A 12722-nucleotide genomic window follows, 5' to 3' on the forward strand; every position below is an offset into this window, starting at 1 on the left:
AGGGTTCGGCCGTAGGCCGAGTGGCTGCCGAGCACTACTTTGAAGAAGTTCTTGAAGGCGCTCGTTCGATAGAGGCTCAGTGCTCGAAGAATATTATGTTCTAGTGACATGTATTCCCATTGTAAAAACAATGTTTTATTGAATTATCAAGGCTGTATTTATACTTTTTCCCGAAAGTACAATGATGTCTCCTGTGCGGCCGTTTATGTATATATGTATATAACCTGAAAGTTTGCAGTCGTCGGCTTCCGCCCCCACGCATATAATGCCAGGGTGTTCGCAGAAAATGCATATCCACACTTGATCCAACGTCTTACTCCGTTAAGGAGGTGATAGCACAGCGAACGAGGCAATCAGACTATATTGCTTTAACACTTTCACTTAGCCATAGGAGTTTGACAGTGGGGCTACTATATAGCCCCTGGTACTTCTGCGCTCGTCCGAATACAGGACACGTACGTACATGGCCAGGAAACAGCCCTTCATTAATGCGGAGGAATCCCGAAGATTCCGATGAGTCATCGAGTGGTTGACCAGTCTCTCGCTATATCATGACAGTCAGTTTTCAGCTTTCTCTACTGAGGTGCTCATCCGGATGAACCAGGGCACAATCGCAGTAGTTCTCCCAGTGCTACCTTAGCCTATATAACGGAACGTAAGGTACCAAAACATGGGAGCCGGGCAAACCCAACATGTGACCAAAGACATGATTCAGAGCTGATGCATATAGGGGCAAACTCGCGACGCCGAACACTCCCTAAGGCGTTCGGTCTTTATAACATATACCGGGCTAAAAAATGCCCTTAATAAGATACCCCATGTGTCCAGGTACGTGCAAAATCCTGATGTGGACACATGCCAATAACGCTAGCATCCTTCTCGGTTGTGTGGAGTATCCGGAGGATGTGAGCAACAAGATACAATAAAAAAGGTTTATGCAGGGTCTTAATCTAAAAAGAAACCTTTGGGCGGGTCCCTGCTGCACGTCTGCGCCTATGTCTCCATTGTGCCGTGTCCTGGACGGGTGTAGCACGATTGTCATCTGTAAAAGGAAAGAACTTAGGTGAAAGTTGCCGTGCCAAAAAGAAGAATTGGTTATTATCAATGAACTATCAAAATTCAAGAGAAGCCAAGTTGAGCCGGGCTGGCCTTGATTACACGCGGGAAGTCCCTGGTGTCGTTTATGAGGGTTTGATCATCGAACCGATCTCATGTATATATGATGGAACACCAGATTCGTTTAACCGTGTCCGTGGTCTTGACGACCTGCCATTTTTTCTGGTTGGTGAGGCCGTCTAGTTTGCGGCTTTTAGAGCCGCCGCATCCTCTTCCGTACGTAAGAAACATTCGGTATTTCCACTAACTGAGATGATGCCACGTGGACCGGGCATCTTAAGCTTGAGAAAAGCATAATGCGGTATTGCGTTAAAATGAGCAAAAACCGTTCTTCCGAGTAGTGCTTGATAACCACTTTAGAATGGGGCGATGTGAAAAGTTAACCTTTCGCTTCGGAAGTTATCGGGAGAACCGAATACCACCTCTAGTAGTAGAGAGCCCGTACAGCGGGCCTCTTGGCCTGGTATTACTCCCTTGAAGGTAGAATTACTGTGGCTTATTTGTGTCGGGTCTATCCCCACTTTGCGGACTTTGTCCTGATATATCATATTTAGATCACTACCGTCGTCCATGAGGCCTCGTGTGAAATGGTACCTATTTATTATTGGGTCTAACACCAAGGCCGTCAGTCCTTCGTGCCGGATATTTGTCTCGTGATCCCTACGATCAAAAGTGATCGGGCAGGCCAACCAGGGGTTGAACCTAGGGGTGACGGGCTCTATGGCGCGTGTGCCTCGGAGTGCATGCTTGCTTCTCCTCTTTGTCACATGGATCACGTTTACTGTTTTAACCTTGGTGGGAACTCTTTCTGTCCTCCAGCGCTTTGCTGGCGGGGTTCATCCTCGTCTTCGCTTGGTGTCTCTTCCCCTTTGTGTTCGGCGTTTAGCTTACCGGCCTGCTTGAAGACCTAACATTCTTTGTGGGTATGATTTGCAGGTTTGTCTGGGGTGCCATGAATCTGACAGAGTTTGTCAAGAATTTTGTTTAGGCCAGATTGTCCTTCTCTGCTGCCTTTGAAAGGCTTTTTCCGCTGACCTGGTCGGGAGCCCCTGAATTCGGCATTTATCGCCGTGTTATCTGGGCTACCTTCTTTATTTCGACGCTTGTTTTTGTTGCGTCGTGGTTTACCATTACCATCCCTGACTTCGGATGTGCTTGGGTCGCTGGTGCTACTACGGGCCAACCAACTGTCCTCGCTCGCACAAAAGCGGGTCATGAGGCTTGTTAGGGCTGCCATTGTTCTCGGTTTTTCTTGGCTGAGGTGTCTGGCGAGCCATTTGTCTCGGACGCTGTGTTTAAATGCTGCTAAGGCTTCAGCGTCCGAACAGTCGACAATTTGGTTCTTCTTGGTGAGGAACCTGTTCCAAAGCTTTCGGGCGGACTCTCCGTACTGTTGGATTATATGACTTAAATCGTCTGCATCGGGAGGTCGGACATAAGTCCCTTGAAAATTGGCCCGAAAAGCGTCCTCAAGCTCCTCCCAACTTCCAATTAAGTTTTCGGGGAGGCTTTTCAGCCAGTGCCGAGCTGACCCTTTAAGCTTGAGGGGCAAGTATTTAATGGCATGGAGATCGTCTCCACGAGCCATATGAATATGGAGGATAAAGTCCTCTATCCAGACTCCAGGGTCTGTGGTCTCGTCGTATGCCTCTATGTTCACCGGTTTGAATCCCTCTGGGAATTCGTGATCCAGCACCTCATCAGTGAAACATAAGGGGTGTGCGGCACCCCTGTATTAGGATGTGCCATGGTGTTTGGACGGTTGTAGTATTCAGTGTTGGTTTTGTACCGTAGCGCGCTTCCTAGATCCATAGATGGATCTGGTCGCGCCGGATTTTTGACGCAAGTTCTCACGTAGATCGTGTGTTGACTTATGCGCGACTTTGTTAGCCGCTCTATCGCGTTCACAAGGTGGTGGATCCGGCCGGTTGGCCGTATCATTCTTCGGCTGTATGGGCTCTAAGGCCTCATCGTCGAATTCCGGTAATAGCTTGCGCTTTGGATAGCTATTTTTATGGTAACTTCCACCATACTTTGTTACTTTGTTCCACCTGCTGTTGAGCGTATCTTGTGCGACCTTGAGCCTTTGCTTCTGTTTCTTCAAGCTCCTCGCTGTGGCAATAAGCCTTCTGCGGAGGTTCTCTTGCTCCGAGTGCGTTTCCGGGATGATGTGTGCATCTTCGTCCGGACTGTTTTCTTCCCTAGACGGGGTTTGATGAGGCTTATCCTAGGCGTCGTCGTGTTCGGACGTCGGATCCGTACTATGTTTGCAGTTTGCATCTTGATCGTGCTCTGCCACCGGGGTGGTGCAGTCGTCGTTTCTTCTAGAGTCGACGGGACTGTTATTTCCTATTACGCTGTTATCACTGTTTTTGCTATGGCGGTACTTAGAGCTGCGCCGCTGACGTCGACGCTTGGGTTGCTTGGAGGGGGAATCCTCCGTTGTCTCTTTGCCATTGCCCTCTCTGGGTGTATCCACCATGCATACGTCATGTGATGAAGTGGCGGTCTAGCGCCCTGTGGGCGGTGGTTCCTATTCGTCTCCTGCATCGTCGTCCATACCGTCGATGTCTTCAGAGTCGAAGTCGAGCATGTCGGTTAAGTCGTCGACAGTGGCTACTAAGTGGGTGGTGGGTGGGCAGTGAATTTCTTCGTCGTCCGCATCCCATTCTAGCCGAACATAGTTCAGCCAAGGTTCACCTGACAGGGAGAGAGACCTTAATGAATTTAGCACATCTCCGAAAGGTGAGTGCTGAAAGATATCCGCAAAGGTGAACTCCATGATCGGCGTTCCGTCGGATTCGACGGGCCCGGATGTAGGCGGCTCGGAGTCCGTGGCCGGAGGTAAATCCAGTGGTTCGGCGACGCGGCTCTTGAAAGGGGTGAAGTCAGTGTCTGGCTCTATCGCCACTGAGAGTGCGGCCTCCATGGCTGGGTCTATCCCTCCGCCCTCGGATGGCGCGATTTGCTCCGGATTAACGGCCAGAGTAGTTGCGGATGCAATCTCGTGAACACTGTCTGACGACAGAGTTACGCCATGCTCGTCGTGACTGCGCGGCGCGTCCGACATGGGCTCGAATCCGTCGAAGATCAAGTCTCCGCGGATGTCGGCCGAGTAGTTCAAGTTTCCAAATCTGACCTGATGGCCAGGGGCGTAGCTCTCGATCTGCTCCAGATGGCCAAGCGAATTGGCCCGCAGTGCGAAGCCGCCGAATACGAAGATCTGTCCGGGGAGGAAAACCTCGCCCTGGACCGCATCGCTAGCGATGATCGAAGGAGCCATCAAGCCTTATGGTGACGACACAGTGGAACTCTCAATGAAAGCACAAATGTCGGTGTCAAAACCAGCAGATCTCGGGTAGGGGGTCCCGAACTGTGCGTCTAAGGCGGATGGTAACATGAGGCAGGGGACACGATGTTTACCCAGGTTCGGGCCCTCTTGATGGAGGTAATACCCTACGTCCTGCTCGATTGTTCTTGATGATATGAGTATTAGAAGAGTTGATCTACCACGAGATCAAAGAGGCTAAACCCTAGAAGCTAGCCTATGGTATGATTGTATCTTGTCCTACGGACTAAAACCCTCCGGTTTATATAGACACCGGAGGGGGCTAGGGTTACACAAGGTCGGTTACAAAGGAGGAGATATACATATCCGTATTGCCTAGCTTGCCTTCCACGCCAAGAAGAGTCCCATCTGGACACGGGACGAAGTCTTCAATCTCGTATCTTCATAGTCCAACAGTCCGGCCAAAGGATATAGTTCGGCTGTCCGGAGACCCCCTAATCCAGGACTCCCTCACCAGACCTTCCCGCATTCTTCATCATAACTATTTACCTTGCTATTTCATAGCAGGAACTTCAAAAAGCTGTGAGGGAGGTCCACAACCCGTCTCCACAACCACAGGACCCTGACCGGGCCCTCGACCCTGGACTCGAAGAAGATCCGGACACATTTGTGGAGCTCATCGACAGGACGTTCTATCAGTTAAACCGTGAAGGTGCCTTGGTGGCCATCATAGCCGATTATCCTGGACTGCTCCCTGCATCGCATGTAAGTAAAACCGGAGTCCCAACTTCTGAGAAGGATCGTTTTTTCGCACTTCACCTACTGATACGTCTCCAACGTATCTATAATTTTTTATTGTTCCATGCTATATTATATTCTATTTTGGACATTATTGGGCTTTATTATACACTTTTATATTATTTTTGGGACTAACCTATTAACCGGAGGCCCAGCCAAGAATTGTTGATTTTTTGCCTATTTTAGAGTTTCGCAGAAAAAGAATATCAAACGGAGTCCAAACGAAATGAAACCTTCAGGAACGTGATTTTCGGAACGAACGTGATCCATGACTTGGACCCTACGTCAAGACATCAACCAGGAGGCCACGAGGTAGGGGGCGCGCCTACCCTCCCTGGGCGCACCCTCTACCCTCGCGGCCCCCCTGTTGCTCCACCGACGTACTCCTTCCTCTTATATGTACCTACGTACCTCCAAACTACCAGATACGGAGCCAAAACCCTAATTCCACCGCCGCAACTTTTTGTATCCACGAGATTCCATCTTGGGGCCTTTTCCGGAGCTCCGCCGGAGGGGGCATGGATCACGGAGGGCTTCTACATCAACACCATAGCCCCTCCGTTGAAGTGTGAGTAGTTTACCTCAGACCTACGAGTCCATAGTTATTAGCTAGATGGCTTCTTCTCTCTTTTTGGATCTCAATACAAAGTTCTCCCCCTCTCTTGTGGAGATCTATTCGATGTAATCTTCTTTTGCGGTGTGTTTGTTGAGACCGATGAATTGTGGGTTTATGAACAATATTTGAATCTTCTCTGAATTCTTTTATGTATGATTGGTTATCTTTGCAAGTCTCTTAGAATTATTAGTTTGGTTTGTCCTACTAGATTGATCTTTCTTGCAATGGGATAAGTTCTTAGATTTGGGTTCAATCTTGCGGTGTCCTTTCCCAGTGACAGTAGGGGCACGTATTGTATTGTTGCCATCTAGGATAACAAGATGGGGTTTACATCATATTGCATGAGTTTATCCCTCTACATCATGTCATCTTGCTTAAAGCGTTACTCTGTTCTCTTGAACTTAATACTCAAGATGCATGCTGGATAGCGGTCGATGTGTGGAGTAATAGTAGTAGATGCAAGCATGAGTCGGTCTACTTGTCTCAGACGTGATGCCTATATACATGATCATACCTAGATATTCTCATAACTATGCTCAATTCTGTAAATTGCTCAACAGTAATTTGTTTACCCACCGTGAAATACTTATTCTCTTGAGAGAAGCCACGAGTGAAACCTATGGCCCCGGGGTCTATTTTCCATTATATTAATCTTCCAACACCTTAGTTATTTCCTTTGCCATTTATTTTACTTTGCATCTTTTATTTCTCTTTATCATAAAAATACCAAAAATATTATCTTATCATATCTATCAGATCTCACTCTCGTAAGTGACCGTGTAGGGATTGACAACCCCTTATCGCGTTGGTTGCGAGGATTTATTTGTTTGTGTAGGTGCTAGGGACTTGTGCGTGGCCTCCTACTGGATTGATACCTTGGTTCTCAAAAACTGAGGGAAATACTTACGCTACTTTGCTGCATCACCCTTTCCTCTTCAAGGGAAAACCAACGCAAGTGCTCAAGAGGTAGCAAGAAGGATTTCTGGCGCCGTTGCCGGGGAGGTCTACGCAAAAGTCAACACACCAAGTACCCATCACAAAACCTTATCTCCCGCATTACATTATTTGCCATTTGCCTCTCGTTTTCCTCTCCCCCACTTCACCCTTGCCATTTTGTTCGCCCTCTCTCTCCATCCTCCCTCTCTTTCTCTATTCGCCTCTTTTTGCCCGTTTCTTGTTTGCTTGTGTGTCGGATCGTTTGCTTGTCATTATGGCTAGTCCCCTATCTGTTCCTTTGTCCCCTGAGTTTGAAGTTCTTCACTTTAAACAAAGACAAGGAGAAAATTTAAAAGATGCTTGGTATAGGATGATGGAATCTTATTGTAATTGCACCTTAGAGGTGAATTTTAGAATGTTGCTTCGCAGTTTTTACGTTGGACTAAATATGTCCCATAGACAACTCTTGGATTGTGTTGCCAAAGGAAATTTTATTGAAATTGATCCCAGTGTTGTGCATGAAATCATAGAGGGGGTAGTGGGAACACTACCTCAACAGAAGGGGCCAGAACATACCCAGGAAGAGACACAAGTTTTTGAAATTTTTTGTGAAGTAACTAAGATTTTACAAAGGGACAATTACCTTTTTGCCCCTAGTTGTTTCCTACCCACGGGTTTTGCCCTTACTTTTCAAGCTTGCTCAGTTTTGCCCTTACTTTTTCCGTCGAGGTCCCTCGAATGACCTTTAACCGTTTGACCAAAACTTGGAAAATTCATAACTAATTCATATGAACTCAGAAAAATGCAAATAAGATATCAAAATGTTCAGATAAACATTACCTTTATTTGCATATCATTTGCATTCAGGACTAAAGCACCCTTTAAACTATCTGAGGTAATTAATGTTATTAACATTATTAAAAATAAGAAGGTAGAAACAATATTATTTTCATGAATAAAAATTACATGCAAATGTAGGTGATGCTTTCTGAACATCCTGATATCTTATTTGCATTTTTCAGAGTTCGTATCAATTTGTTATAAAGTTTCTAAATAATGGTCAAAGTCATTAGAACATTCGTAACAAGATGATACGAACTTAGAAAAATGCAAATAAGATATCTGGATGTTCAGAAAACATCACCTACATTTGCATGTAATTTTTATTCATGAAAAAATATGGTTTATACCTTTTTATTTTTAATAATGTTAATAACATTAATTACCTCAGGTTGTTTAAAGGGTGCTTTTTTCCTGAATGCAAATGATATGCACATAAAGGTAATGTTTATCTGAACATTTTGATATCTTATTTGCATTTTATGAGTTCTTATGAATTAGTTATGACTTTTGAAAGTTTTGGTCAAACGGTCAAAGGGCATTCGAGGGACCACGACGGAAAAAGTAAGGGAAAAACTGAGCAAGCTCGAAAAGTAAGGGCAAAACCCGTGGGTAGGAACCAACTAGGGGTAAAAATGCAATTGTCCCTTTTACAAAAGTCTCTTGAACCTCTTAAGAGTGTTAGCGGAAATATTCACCGCATGAATATGTTGATTACCCTTTGCAACAAGCGGTTGGATTCTTTAGATCTAAAATTTTCTGAATATGAAGGGAAACGTAAAGAACCTCCCAGATTCGAGCTTGATTCCTCTAAAAAATTTGAAAACCAAAGATGGCAATACCTAGATCTATCCTTGCTTTTTATGCCTAGCTAGGGGCGTTAAACGGTAGGGCTTGTTGGGAGGCAACCCAATTTTATTTTTATTCCTTGATTTTTGCTCCTGTTTAGTAATAAATAATTTATCTAGCCTCTGTTTTGGTTGTGTTTTTTGTGTTTAATTAGTGTTTGTGCCAAGTAGAACCGTTGGGAAGACTTGGGGAAAGTCTTTTTAATCTTGCTGTAAAAAACAGAAACTTTAGCGCTCACGAGAATTGCTGCCATTTTTATTTGAGAAGTGATATTTAGTTAATTATTTTTGCATATGATTAATAGATAAATTCCTCACGTCCATAAATTTATTTTAGAATTTTTGGGGTTCCAGATCTTGCGTTAGCTACAGATTACTACAGACTGTTCTGTTTTTGACAGATTCTGTTTTTCGTGTGTTGTTTGCTTATTTTAATGAATCTATGGCTAGTAAAATAGTTTATAAACCATAGAGAAGTTGGAATAAAGTATGTTTAACACCAATATAAATAAATAATGAGTTCATTACAGTACCTTGAAGTGGTGTTTTGTTTTCTTTCGCTAACGGAGCTCACGAGATTTTCTACTTTAAGTTTTGTGTTGTGAAGTTTTCAAGTTTTGGGTGAAAGATTTGATGGATTATGGAACAAGGAGTGGCAAGAACCTAATCTTGGGGATTCCCATGGCACCCCAAGATAATCTAAGGACACCTAAAAGCCAAAGCTTGGGGATGCCCCGGAAGGCATCCCCTCTTTCGTCTACTTCCATCGGTAACTTTACTTGGAGCTATATTTTTATTCGCCACATGATATGTGTTTTGCTTGGAGCGTCTTGTATGATTTGAGTCTTTGATTTTTGGTTTACCATAATCATCCTTTCGGTACACACCTTTGGAGAGAGACACACATGATTCGGAAATTATTAGAATACTCTATGTGCTTCACTTATATCTTTTGAGTTATATAGTTTTTGCTCTAGTACTTCACTTATATCTTTTAGAGCATGGTGGTGGTTTTGTTTTATAGAAACTATTATTATCTCATGCTTCACTTAGATTATTTTGAGAGTCTTAAATAGCATGGTAATTTACTTAAATAATCCTAATATGCTAGGTATTCAAGACTAGTAAAAAAATTCTTATGAGTGTGTTGAATACTAAGAGAAGTTTGATGCTTGATGATTGTTTTGAGACATGGAGGTAGTGATATCAAAGTTGTGCTTGTTGAGTAGTTGTGAATTTGAAAAATAATTGTGTTGAAGTTTGCAAGTCCCGTAGCATGGACGTATGGTAAACGTTATGTAACAAATTTGAAACATGAGGTGTTCTTTGAGTGTCCTCCTTATGAGTGGCGGTCGGGGACGAGCGATGGTCTTTTCCTACCAATCTACCCCCTAGGAGCATGCGCGTAGTGCTTGGTTTTTGATGACTTGTAGATTTTTGCAATAAGTATGTGAGTTCTTTATGACTAATGTTGAGTCCATGGATTGTACGCACTCTCACCTTTCCATCATTGCTAGCCTCTTCGGTACCGTGCATTGCCCTTTCTCACATTGAGAGTTGGTGCGAACTTCGCCGGTGCATCCAAACCCCGTGATATGATACGCTCTTTCACACATAAACCTCCTTATATCTTCCTCAAAACAGACACCATACCTACCTATTATGGCATTCCCATAACCATTCCAAGATATATTGCCATGCAACTTTCCACTGTTCCGTTTATCATGACACGTTCATCATTGTCATATTGCTTTGCATGATCATGTAGTTGACATAGTATTTGTGGCAAAGCCACCATTCATAATCCTTTCATACATGTCACTCTTGGTTCATTGCATACCCCGACACACCGCCGGATGCATTCATATAGAGTCATACTTTGTTCTAGTATCGAGTTGTAATCATTGAGTTGTAAATAAATAGAAGTGTGATGATCATCATTTTCTAGAGCATTATCCCAAGTGAGGAAAAAAATAAAAAAGGAGAAAGGCCATAAAAAAAGGGAGAAGGCCCCCCAAAAAAAAATTGAGAGAAAAAGAGAGAAGGGACAATGTTACTATCCTTTTTACCACACTTGTGCTTCAAAGTAGCACCATAATCTTCATAATAGAGAGTCTTTTGTTTTGTCACTTTCATATACTAGTGGGAACCTTTCATTATAGAACTTGGCTTGTATATTCCAACAACGAGCTTCCTCAAATGCCCTAGGTCTTCATGAGCAAGCAAGTTGGATGCACACCCACTTAGTTTCTTTTGTTGAGCTTTCACATATTTATAGCTCTAGTGCATCTGTTGCATGGCAATCCCTACTCCTTGCATTAACATCAATTGATGGGCATCTCCATAGCTCATTGATTAGCCTCGTTGATGTGAGACTTTCTCCCTTTTTGTCTTCTCCACATAACCCCCATCATTATATTCTATTCCACCCATAGTGCTATATCCATGGCTCACGCTCATGTATTGCGTGAAGGTTGAAAAAGTTTGAGATTACTAAAGTATGAAACAATTGCTTGGCTTGTCATCGGGGTTGTGCATGATGAGAGCATTATTGTGTGATGAAAATGGAGCATGACTAAACTATATGATTTTGTAGGGATGAACTTTCTTTGGCCATGTTATTTTGAGAGGACATAATTGCTTAGTTAGTATGCTTGAAGTATTATTATATTTATGTCAATATTGAACTTTTATCTTGAATCTTTCGGATCTGAATATTCATACCACAATTAAGAAGAATTACATTAAAATTATGCCAAGTAGCATTCCACATCAAAAGTTCTGTTTTTATCATCTACCTACTCGAGGACGAGCAGGAATTAAGCTTGGGGATGCTTGATACGTCTCCAACGTATCTATAATTTTTGGTTGTTCCATGCTATACTATATTCTGTTTTGGACATTATTGGGCTTTATTATACACTTTTATATTATTTTTGGGACTAACCTACTAACCGGAGGCCTAGCCCAGAATTGTTGTTTTTTTTGCCTATTTCAGAGTTTCGCAGAAAAAGAATATCAAGCAGAGTCCAAACGGAATGAAACCTTTGGGAACATGATTTTCGGAACGAACGTGATCCAGATGACTTGGACCCCTTGTCAAGACATCAACCAGGAGGCCACGAGGTAGGGGGGCGCGCCTACCCCCTGGGCGCGCCCTCCACCCTCGTGGGCCCCCTGTTGCTCCACCGACGTACTCCTTCCTCCTATATATACCTACGTACCCCAATGTAACGCCCGGATAATTAAGCTATAGTAATCCTCTGACCGATGATGTCAGGTCATCATAATTAATTTTTTTTCTTCAAACCTCACTTGTTTCAAATCGAGTTCAAAGTCAAATTCAAATGGCAAGTCAAATTAATAATTCTTCAACATGTAAAATAAAATTGTTCAGCAGGTTGCAAATATTCTCTAAGTAATTAATATATAAGAACCAAAATTATTTGAATATTTAAAATGCCTTTAACCCAGTTAAAATTGAACCAACATCAATTATATTAGGACCTTTCAATTTAAACAAATGAGTAAATTGTTCAAAATAAATCATAACCTTCTGGGCTAGCTCATTACACTGCCTAGCATTTATGTACCAAGTTTTATCTGTAACTGAAAGCATTTGCTTTTAAAATAAAGTGCAAAAGAGTAGAGAAAATTGAAAACAGAAAACAAAGCTAAAAAACCACTAGGCCAACCGGCCCAGCAGGCCACCAGGCCGGCCCACCAGCCGCGCCCATATCCCCCCACTTCTCCCGAAACCCTAGAGCCCCACCCCACTTCCCCCCACGATCCCACCCTCTCCCTCCAGCGCCGTCACAGGAGAGGGCGCAGGACCCCATCGCTCTCCCCACTCTCTCTTCACGCCCCTCCTCTCGGACCCGATCTGGATCAGGGGCAGGCGACCCCCGTCGCCCCGCTTCTACCTCGACGACGCCGCTTCCTCGTCGGACCACCATCGTCATCACCTCCTCCCCGCTGGAACCGCCCCGAGCCCTCCGCCGCTCGGCCCCGACACCGCACCTTCCCGCACGGCGCCGCCCTCCGCCGCCCCCATCGCCGGCGACACTGCGGCCACCTCCCCGAGCCCACTGCCTCCCCCTGCATCGCCCGTGAGGCCTCCCCTTCTCCTCCCCTCTCCCCTCCTTCCCCTCCTCTCTGTCGCGCACGTGCTCCAGCGCCCACTCGCAGCCACCACCGCCCCGCACGCCCTTCGGCCGCGTGCACGCATCTCACTGTCGGCCCATGCGCGCCCGCGTTCGGCCACCACGTCCTGCGCCCC

General features: G+C 44.6%; 1 pseudogene; it reads right to left on the minus strand.

Annotated features, from left to right (window-relative positions):
* Window positions 1-12497, minus strand: part of LOC123049904 (uncharacterized oxidoreductase At4g09670-like) — a 31169-nt pseudogene extending 18672 nt beyond the window's left edge.
* Between the last annotated feature and the right edge of the window lie 225 nt (window positions 12498-12722).

Source organism: Triticum aestivum, chromosome 1A (assembly GCF_018294505.1).
Source record: "Triticum aestivum cultivar Chinese Spring chromosome 1A, IWGSC CS RefSeq v2.1, whole genome shotgun sequence".
NCBI classification, from domain to species: Eukaryota; Viridiplantae; Streptophyta; class Magnoliopsida; order Poales; family Poaceae; genus Triticum; species Triticum aestivum.